Below are 9,696 nucleotides of genomic sequence, written 5' to 3' on the forward strand. Positions count from 1 at the left end.
CTTTGTAGGGTTGCTTTCATCTTTACACAGATTGCAGAGGTGAAATGTGGGCCGTCAGCCCTGTAATCCAAGCTTTTTTACCCATTGGGCCATCCCACTAGCCTCAGGACCCAGGAATTATAGCCACTGAGAATGTAGGCTTGAGGACTCAAGTCAGAACTCCCCACGCCCATTTATCATATGTAGAACTGTCCTTACAGAGCCCATTGGGGACAGAGGTCTGGTCAGCAGTGCCCTGTGATAACAGCTGTAACAGGAGGTAAGTGCTGCATAGAAAACCAGAGATGCGGTAGTGGGAGATGTGGGTTGATCTTCACAGGGAAGCAGTGGTAGAGCTGGGCTCTGGAGAAAGCATATTTAATAATGAGGTGGAGGGGCTGGAGTGATGGCTTAGCACTTAAGACCACCAGAAGCTCTTCCAGAGGGCCTGGGTTTGATCTCCAGCACCCATGGCAGTTCATAACCATCTATAACTCCAGTCCAAGGGATCCAACACCCGCTTCTGATACACAGACATATATGGAGGCAAAACATACATACAAAATAATAAATCTTAATAATTAAGAAAAAGAATAAAATGACATATAGTAAGACACATTCTACATGATAGCACATGTTACAGCAAAGAAGCTGGGAGTGGTCAGGTAGTTGAGTTGACATACATAGTCAAGACTGCTCTTAGCTGCATAGACGTTAGTAGAAAAAGGCTGACGTTACTTTTGAGTCCAGAGTTGGAGAGATAGAACTTCCTATTGCCTTATTACATTCACCCAGTGGGGACATTAAAGAGTCAGAGTGGGTAAAAGCCCCACCCTTAGCATTTCTGATGGTGGCAGAGAGGAATGGCAGGTCTGATGCCAACAGAGGCTGTTGCTATTGTCACCCTCCCAGGCTATGTAGGTGGCCTCACAGTGACATCAGGACAGCATCAGCAATGTTGTAAAGCTAACAAGAGTTATATGACCTTGCAGTGCCTGTGATAATATAGGTAGTACCTAGACAAGCTCAGGGCAGACAAAATCCTAGCCTAGAGAGGGAGGTGGGAAGGGAGTCCCAGCCCTAGGTGAAGAGCTACTATCAATGGAGAGCTGCAGGGAGTTTTCTCTAAGGGTGGTGGCCCTATAGGTCAACCACGTTCCACTGAAAGGTCATGTATCCAACAGTATAAGGACAGCACAACTTGGGCTTGATGGGCATAAAAAAGAGGGCACAGAGTTGGGTGGGTAGGGAAGTGGGGTGGATCTGGGAGTAGTTGGGGGAGGAGAGTAAATATGATCAAAGCAGAATACCCAGAATTCCCAAAGAATTAGTACAAAACAAATTTAAGACTTAAAAAAAAAAAAGTCACTCCCTTGTTACGGGCCTGGTTCTGGTTCTGTGCCAAGACTCGCCCATGATTATGCCCATTCACTCACTGTCTCATTCATTCACATGTGGTTTATGGAGCCCGGACTCCTCCTAGGTGTGTTCCAGGTGTGGGCACACAGAAATGTACCACAAATGACTGCTCTGCTGTTACAGCTCTCACTGATGGGGAGAGTGGTGGGAAACATAATTCCACAAGTTAGAGAAGGAAAGGGAAGTTGGGGGGGGGGGGCTTCCGGCAGAAGTGAAACATAGTAACAACTCTGCTGTGGCTATCACTCTGTATAAATAAAATGCTGATTGGCCAGTAGCCAGGCAGGAAGTACAGGCGGGACAAGCAGAGAAGAGAATTGTGGGAGGTAGAAGGCTGGGGAGGACAGACACAGCCAGCCACCGCCATGGCAAGAAGGATGTAAGGTAATGGTAAGCCACGAGTCACGTGGCAAAGTATAGATTTATCGAAATGGGTTAATTTAAGATAGAAGAAGTAGATAACAAGAAGCCTGCCATGGCCATACAGTTTATAAACAATATAAGTCTCTGTGTGCTTACTCAGTTGGGTCTGAGTGACTCTGGGGCTGGCGGGTAAGAGAGATTTGTCCTGACTGGGCCAGGCAGGAAAACTCAAACCACACAACTTTTACACCATTGGTCAGGGACCTCTCTCTAGAGGTAAAACTTGAACATAGATCTAAACAGAAGGATGGGGCCAGGGGATGTTCAGTGTTAAGAATGTTCCAGAAGGAACTGTCAGAGCAAACGGTCTGACATCATGGATGATTTCTTTGTTCTCTGCTAAGTTTACAATATTTCCCAGGCCTTCCTCCAGACACCATAAATAACAGTCGGGACATCAGAAAATGTGTCTTCATCTTTTTGATGTATTCCATGACAGGGATCATGCTTGACACACAGACGGAATGTCAAAGACTGGAGAGCCATCACAAGATGGGACCCTGGGCCTGGCTTGAGAACCTGACTGTTAAGTCTCAAACCCTGGGACAAATGGCTGAGGTGCCTATTTAACGTATCAAAGTGGACCTGGCTGCCAGATTCTCCCAGCATCCCTCAGCCCCTACCTGTTACAGGGTCCTCCTGACTTACATACCCTTCGCCCTACCCTGAACTCTCCAGCCCAGGGGGCTGGGCTGCTCTTCCCTGTATTATCTCCCCATTTTGTTTACCCATCCCTTTCTGTACCTTTGCTTGCTTGTCTCCTGGACCTGGCTCCCCTCTCTCTGCTCTCCTGTCCTCACATGGCTCAGGATCATGTCCACTGTGGACTGTCCCAGATGTCTGCCTCTGGTTATGCTCTCTCCTCCACCGTACTCAGGAACAGCCATGTCCTTTCCTTTTATTTTTTAATTCATTCACTAAGCATCAACTTCAGGAACTGAACCAACCTCCCAGACCTTCCCTGCTTTTGCTTCAATGTGGACACATTCTTTCAAAGATTGGCTCTGAGCACAGGGCCCTATTGGGAGGTGGGGATTTAGGAGGTGGGGCTTAGTGGGAGTGAGTTAGGTCATCAGGGATGTGTCCTTCAAACACACTGGAAAGCCAGCCTCTTTGTCTTTGCTCTCCAGCCATCAGCTGATCCCATCATGATGTGATGAGCCACCACAGACCCTAAAGGACAAGGACAAGGAGTCATAGACCAGAACCTATTAAATCAGCAGCCAAAAAACCTCTTCTGTTACTGTATTGTAGAATGCTTGCTTAGTATGCCTGCGGCTCTGGGTTCAAACCCCAGGGCCGAAGTAAGATAAATAAATAAATTACCCATTACATCCTCCTTTTAGATAGTGGGTGCCCATCAGACGTAGCCATTTAGAGTCTGTAGTGTAAAACCAGATTGTACCTGGACGAGAAAGTTCTGTAATGAGTGAGTGCTCTTAGATGGTAGGAATAGGCTTTCTTCTCTTTAATTTCAGTTTGACTTTAGTTTTGTTGTTATTGTTTGTTTGCTGTTAACTGTTGTTTGAGAAGATACCCTCAATACGTAGCCCAGGCTGTTCATAACCTCAGTCTGTGGCTCAGGCTGGCTCCAAACTCATAAAGGATTACACCTCAGCCTCCCCAGTATTGGGAATTTGGGCATGAATCAAGATCTTGGTCTTGGTGTTGTATTTTTATAGAATAGTAAGTGGCCAGGTGCCACCATTAATGATCACCTGCAAGATGACAATGACACTGTCCTCATTCTCTCATTTAACCCCTCAACAACCTTGCCTGACAGGACTTCTCAGCCTCGTGTCCTAAATGAAGGGACCGAGACTCAGAAAAGCTAAGGAGCTTCTGAGGACAAGAGACAAATAAGAGGCGAGCCTGTTAGAACACCTGCTTGAGGGACTCAGGAGTCATTCGAACTGGGGAACTTGGAAATTTTCTTTACTGGGTAAGACTGACAGTTACGTTATTCAGATACCAGCCACACCTGGATGTGAACAGGATCCATCAGTTCTCTTCCCACATGAACTCCCTTCCAACTTTAATAGAAAATTCTAGAAGCTAACATTTGCATTTGTGTTCAACTTTTCATCCTGATCATATCCCGAGGGAAGGTTTTTAAAACTTTAAGAAAAAATAAGCAAAAGATAATCCAGGCTTTATGTTGGATTCTACCTTAATAGCCACTGTATAGTTTCTCTGAGAACTTTCCGGATATAAAATAGAGTCTCTCTCTCTCTCTCTCTCTCTCTCTCTCTCTCTCTCTCTCTCTCTCTTTGTGTGTGTGTGTGTGTGTGTGTGTGTGTGAGAGAGAGAGAGAGAGAGAGAGAGAGAGAGAGATGAGCAAGAGAAAGAGACAGAGACAGAGACAGAGACACACAGAGAGAGAGAGACTGATTTAAGATAGGATTTCCCTTGACAGCAACACAGGGCAAGCTTTTAGGTATGCAAGGGAAGCTGACTGAAGGCATGGCTGCATCCCCTAAAGCCACTAGGAGTAATAGTCTCTATCTGCCCCATAATTCAGCAGGAGGGCCCCTTCCCTTCAGCATCCCAACTCTGTGTGGTAACTCAAAGCAACACTAGTGCAGACTTGAATGTCTGGAATCAGGCACAGCTCACTTGGCCGCCTTCCCGTCCACCTTCTTTCATAACTTCCCCACTAAATTGCTTTTAGCAGAATAAGCAAGAGATACAAAATGTCAGGGGTTAAAACTCCCTAGCAAGTACAAGTCCAGCCACCCTCTGGTGTCTTGGTTTTCATAATGTCTCTATGCACACCTTGCATGTCTTCCTCAATAAATATATCATATAACAAACATATACAATAACATAGTTATAGGGGTCCATTCAACTAAGGACTCAGGAAGGGTGGGAGATTCTCTAAAATGGCTAATTTGGGTCCTGGAAGGTTGGCTCTGGGCTCTCCAGGACAATTTTCATAATGTTCTTGGAACTGTGTATGATAATGCAGAGCTCCAGCCATCTGGTCTACCAGCATAGAACTAGCACTCAGTGCAAGGCTCGCCACAAGCCTTGCCTGAGTGAATGAGAGAAGAAGTCACAGCAAGGACAAAGACTTCAGAGTGAACGAAAGCTGGGTTTGAGTTTCTGGCTGTGTCAGCTGGGAGGAGTTATTTCATCTGATGTTCTCACCCATACAACGGAGTAGGAGAATGCATTTGATAAGGATGATCAGTGATTAATATCAATCACTAACAGCATATGCAGGGAATATCATAAGAAGGGAACTTGCTGTGGGTGAGTAGACAGTTGAGAGAAGAGGCAATAAGGCTGTTTCCTAGGAATGCAAACCTCAGGGTTCTCTTGCCTGTGAATGGAGTCTGGCTGTCCCAAGTCACCTTCTAATGGGTATTCTTTACCTCATGGTCCTTAGTAGCCCCTTCACACCTACCAGGGACAGAAACATTGTCCCTCATCTAGGAGCAAATGGTGACAAATCTGGCTTATGAAGGCAACTATGGAGACATCCTTCTGTGCCTTCCTGTCCACAGTCTACCAGTTCCTCCTCCTCTTAATTCTGAGGAGTCTAAGCTTAAGGGCTCCATCTACCAGGGCTCCCTAGCCCATCTCTTCAGGAGTCCATTGCTTTCTCTGTTGTCTGCACATGGGGGACATTCATACTTCTAACTCCAGCCAGATTCTGCCCTTCAATATCATGTTTCTCCTCTGTTCAGCTCATGACATAACCTTCCAATTGCTCAGTCAGAACCCTTCAGGGTTGTATTAGATTCTTCTCAAACTTCATGTCTAATTCACTTTCAAGTTCTGTCCTCTCTACCTTCAAACCACAATTCAAGATCTGAGCCATGATCCTTTGCAAGCCCAGCCTTGTCCAGGCCCAGCCTCTTTCACCTGGGTAATTGTGATAATGTCCTGATGGGTCTCCATGTTTCTGGTTTTCTCTCTCAAAGTTCAGTTTAGCACAGTGGGGAGGAAAACACCCCCATCTTCTCTACCTTGTCACTTATATTTTTTCCTAAAAGTAACTTTTTAATGGTTCATTGTCTCATTCAGAATAAACACCAAAAAGGTCTTTCTGATGTTGATGCTTTACAAAGCTACATGACCTAGCTTCCCTTATTGATTGCCAGAATTACCCACTATGTATAACTCCATGGTTGCTCTGCTCCAGGCTGCTCCTGATGCTTACCCAGCACATCCCTTTCTATCTTCTGGACATTGTACCAGGAGAAATCTCTCATCATTTCCAGATCTTTGTCTGAAGCCACCTGAGTTCCCAACCCTACTCTGATTTTCTCATCCCAGTCACCACTACATGGCTTGAATTAAAGTAATGAACTGGCAGGAATATAAAGAGGCTCTAGATGGCAGAAGGGTCAGGGGAGAATGAGGGGCTGATGGCAGAGAGACACCTGCCTTTAATCAAAGAGAACGAGAATGGGAGGGCTGTTTTCTCAAAAGGCAGGAGACAGAAAGTTCTGGTCCCCATTCAAAGGCTGTGCCAGATCCCGAGCAAGCTCAGAACTCCATCAAGTATTTGTCATTTTCTTCAGGTAGCTCACAAAGGTGGAGCAAGGCAGAGGAGGCATGGAGTAGGAGGCAGGCAGTGATGTGGCCTCCAGCAACAGAGGTGTGGGTTCAGATGCTGGCTCAACTACTTACTGGCCTCGTGAATCCTGGACACATTCCCTAACATCTCTAAGACTTGGCTTTATTCCCTCAGCAAGCATGATTGAGTGTTTGAGGATGTGTAGGCTACTGGTGAACATATGCACAGCAAGAACATCCAGAGTCATGGGCCAAGTCCCTAGGGGCCAGGCACCTGCTATTCTCAGAAATGACCTTACGGCTTCTCACAGCCTCCCCTCTGGAAGCTGCTATAGGGAGTCTGCAACAGCTACCCAATATTGTACAAAGCACTAGTTTCTTGCCAAAATTCACTCTAAAAAGCAACAGTCTTGACATGAATGGCACCATTTTGAGTGTAAGTACCAAGAAAGCATGACTCTGCACATTGTTTACACAACTAAACAACCATCATTGGCCAGCACACTAAGAAACACATGCTGATAAATGACTTATTCATGACAGCAAATATTGATGCTTGTGAATAAACCAAATTGCATTGGGGAAGTGGGAGAAGAAGGAGCTTATGATTCACATCTGATGGAATCTCCTCCCCTGGGACCCTAAGAGAAACAGCACGCCAAGACTGATGCGTCAGTTGTGCTGATGCATCACCTGGTCACTGGTCATGAGCCTCATCCAGGAACATTGCCCCACAAAGGACCTCTGCCTCAGTCCTCAGTTTCCAGCTGGAGAACATTTTTTCTTGCCATGACCCCACTTCAGATTGACGCTGTCAATAACCAGCCACTGAGACATACATTGACCACTCTGAAACTTGAAAAAAAGAGTGAAGGGCTCTTTTTTTCCCCCATCTGTCTCAGTTCTCTGTAGCTGATTAATCTTTTCTTAGCCATTCTTTAACCTACAGAATGTGTATATGTTTGTGTACAGCCTAATGTGTGATCTGAGACTTAGGATTAGTAATTCAGGTTGAAATGAAAGAACTTACAATTTCCTACGTCTCTCAGGCAAATTCAAAAAGTACTTGACAAATGGCAGCCAATGGAACCTGGCATACCTTGACAACTTATAGCTAATATATTTTGACATTATGGGAAAACACAGGGCCATCCACCTATGTTTCTGACACAACATACTCATGACAGCCACCTTCATCCTCATATTGAGGCTGAAGCTGAGAAGAATAAGAACCTTCCCATTGCCATTATTAAACACCAGAGTGGAAGGGAAATCCAGTTTTGTTTTGTTTTTCGAGACAGGGTTTCTCTGTGTAGCTTTGCACCTTTCCTGAATCACACTTGGTAGCCCAGGCTGGCCTTGAACTCACAGAGATCTGCCTGGCTTTGCCTCTCAAGTGCTGGGATTAAAGGCATGTGCCACCAACACCTGGCAGGAAATCCGGTCTTAAAGACAGTCTTAAAGACCTTGCTGTTGACCACATGGCACTGTCAAGAAGCTGAGGGCTGGAAGCCTAGCTGGTGTGAAAGCATGCAGGTCCCTGGTTTTGACCTCAAGTACCACTGGAGAAGAAAGAGAAGATGGATGTGATAAAAGAGAAAGAAGAGGAGGCAGAAAGAATGTTGAAGAAGGAGGAGGAGGAGGAGGAGGAGGAGGAGGAGGAAGAGGAGGAGGAGGAGGAGAGCTCCAACAGAACTTTGTAATTGGGATATAAAATTAAGATGACAGGGCACAATCAGAAAGGAACATCAGGTATCTGAGGAAAGATGAGCAGCAATCAAAGTCAGTGGAGGGTTCTTTGAGGAGGGAATTACTGGACCAAGACTTTTAGAGTGAGGTTGTCTTGGGGAAACCAAGAATCAGGGAACAGCCCAGGCAGTTTTAGAGAGAATTATGATAAAAGGAGCCAGAGTATGGTCTCCAATAGTGATATTATGCCCCATCCCCTAGAGCCTGGTCTATATAAGAAGGTTGTATCTTCATGTCCAGTGGATCCAAAATAGGCTGGGGAAATTTCCGTGGGTACAGAAGCCTCCATTTGTGCTGCTTTTAGGCCAAGTGTTTGGTGGAGCAACTGATAGGAATCAGGTGGCTACTGCTGTGAGGCACAGGTGAGCAGGAAATGAGTCTTTCTAGCTTCCTGGTCTCTTCTTGGGACTTAGCACCCACCTGGCTCCTAGCAGCTGTTCAAGAGATCTCAGAGATTGTGGCAGGGTTTCTCATCCCCAAGGCCTAAACACCAGGGGCCTACAGCCACCTTTGCCTCCATTGGGACAGTCAAAATTACCTCCAGAAGTTTCTAAACATCTCTAAAAGTAGTTTCATTCCCAGTTGAGAATAATTGGGCCATGGGGTAATGACACCCCTCTCATGTCCCTTAGGCTACTGCTGTGTTCTTCTGGGAGGGAAGAAAGAAGGTATGATTCTGCAAAGAAGTGGGTCGACCATGGGCTACAATGAAAGTGTACTGGGTCTGGGCGGTGGTGGCGCACACCTATAATCGCAGCACTCAGGAGGCTGGGGCAGGTGGATCTCTATGATTTTGAAGCCAGCCTGGTTGGTCCACAGAGCAAGTTCCAGGACAGCCAGGGCTACACAGAGAAACCCTGTCTTGAAACAAAGAAACAAACAAGCAAACAAACAAGGAAACAAAGTTTGCTGGGGAGAATGAGATGGAAGGTGGGCTGTCGCCCATTTGAAATGGCCTGTTTTAGCTGTGTTCTGCCCTAGTCCATCCTTTATTGGCAATAATACTTACCAAAGCTTAGTGAGTTGAAGCAATGGAGAGTATACTGGCTCATAGTTCTAATAAGGTCAAGGGGTCATACAGATGATGGCTTTTGGGGGCAGAGTCTTCAGGTGATGCAGGAGGGTGGGAAACCCAACCAAATGGGCCTTTATAGCAAGTCCACTATCAAGATAACCCATCGACCACTGATAAACTAATGATGTAAGGAAAATAATTCAGACATGAGAGAAGAGCCCTAAGCTCCTCTAACAGGTCCTAACTGATCTGATTGTTCACTCTCTCATAAAAGACTCAATTTCGACATGAGCTTGGGAGAAGACAAACCATTTTCAAACCATGGTGTGTTCTAAATACAGGCTGATGGTGTCAGCCAAAATCAAGGAACGTCATTTAGACTAAAATCCATTATACAGATTCAGACACTGCCTCTAGAGCTGACTGCCGTGCTCTCTGTGAGACATGTGCCTCATCTGTTATCATCTACTGTTGTTGGGGGTTTTTACTCTTTCGGGGGGACCTGCCACCCAGTTCCCAAATAAATCACACAAGGAGGCTTATTCTTAATTATAAATGCTCGACCTTAGCCTGGCTTGTTTTTT

This window comes from Onychomys torridus, chromosome 10 (assembly GCF_903995425.1).
Source record: "Onychomys torridus chromosome 10, mOncTor1.1, whole genome shotgun sequence".
In the NCBI taxonomy this organism is placed as follows: Eukaryota; Metazoa; Chordata; class Mammalia; order Rodentia; family Cricetidae; genus Onychomys; species Onychomys torridus.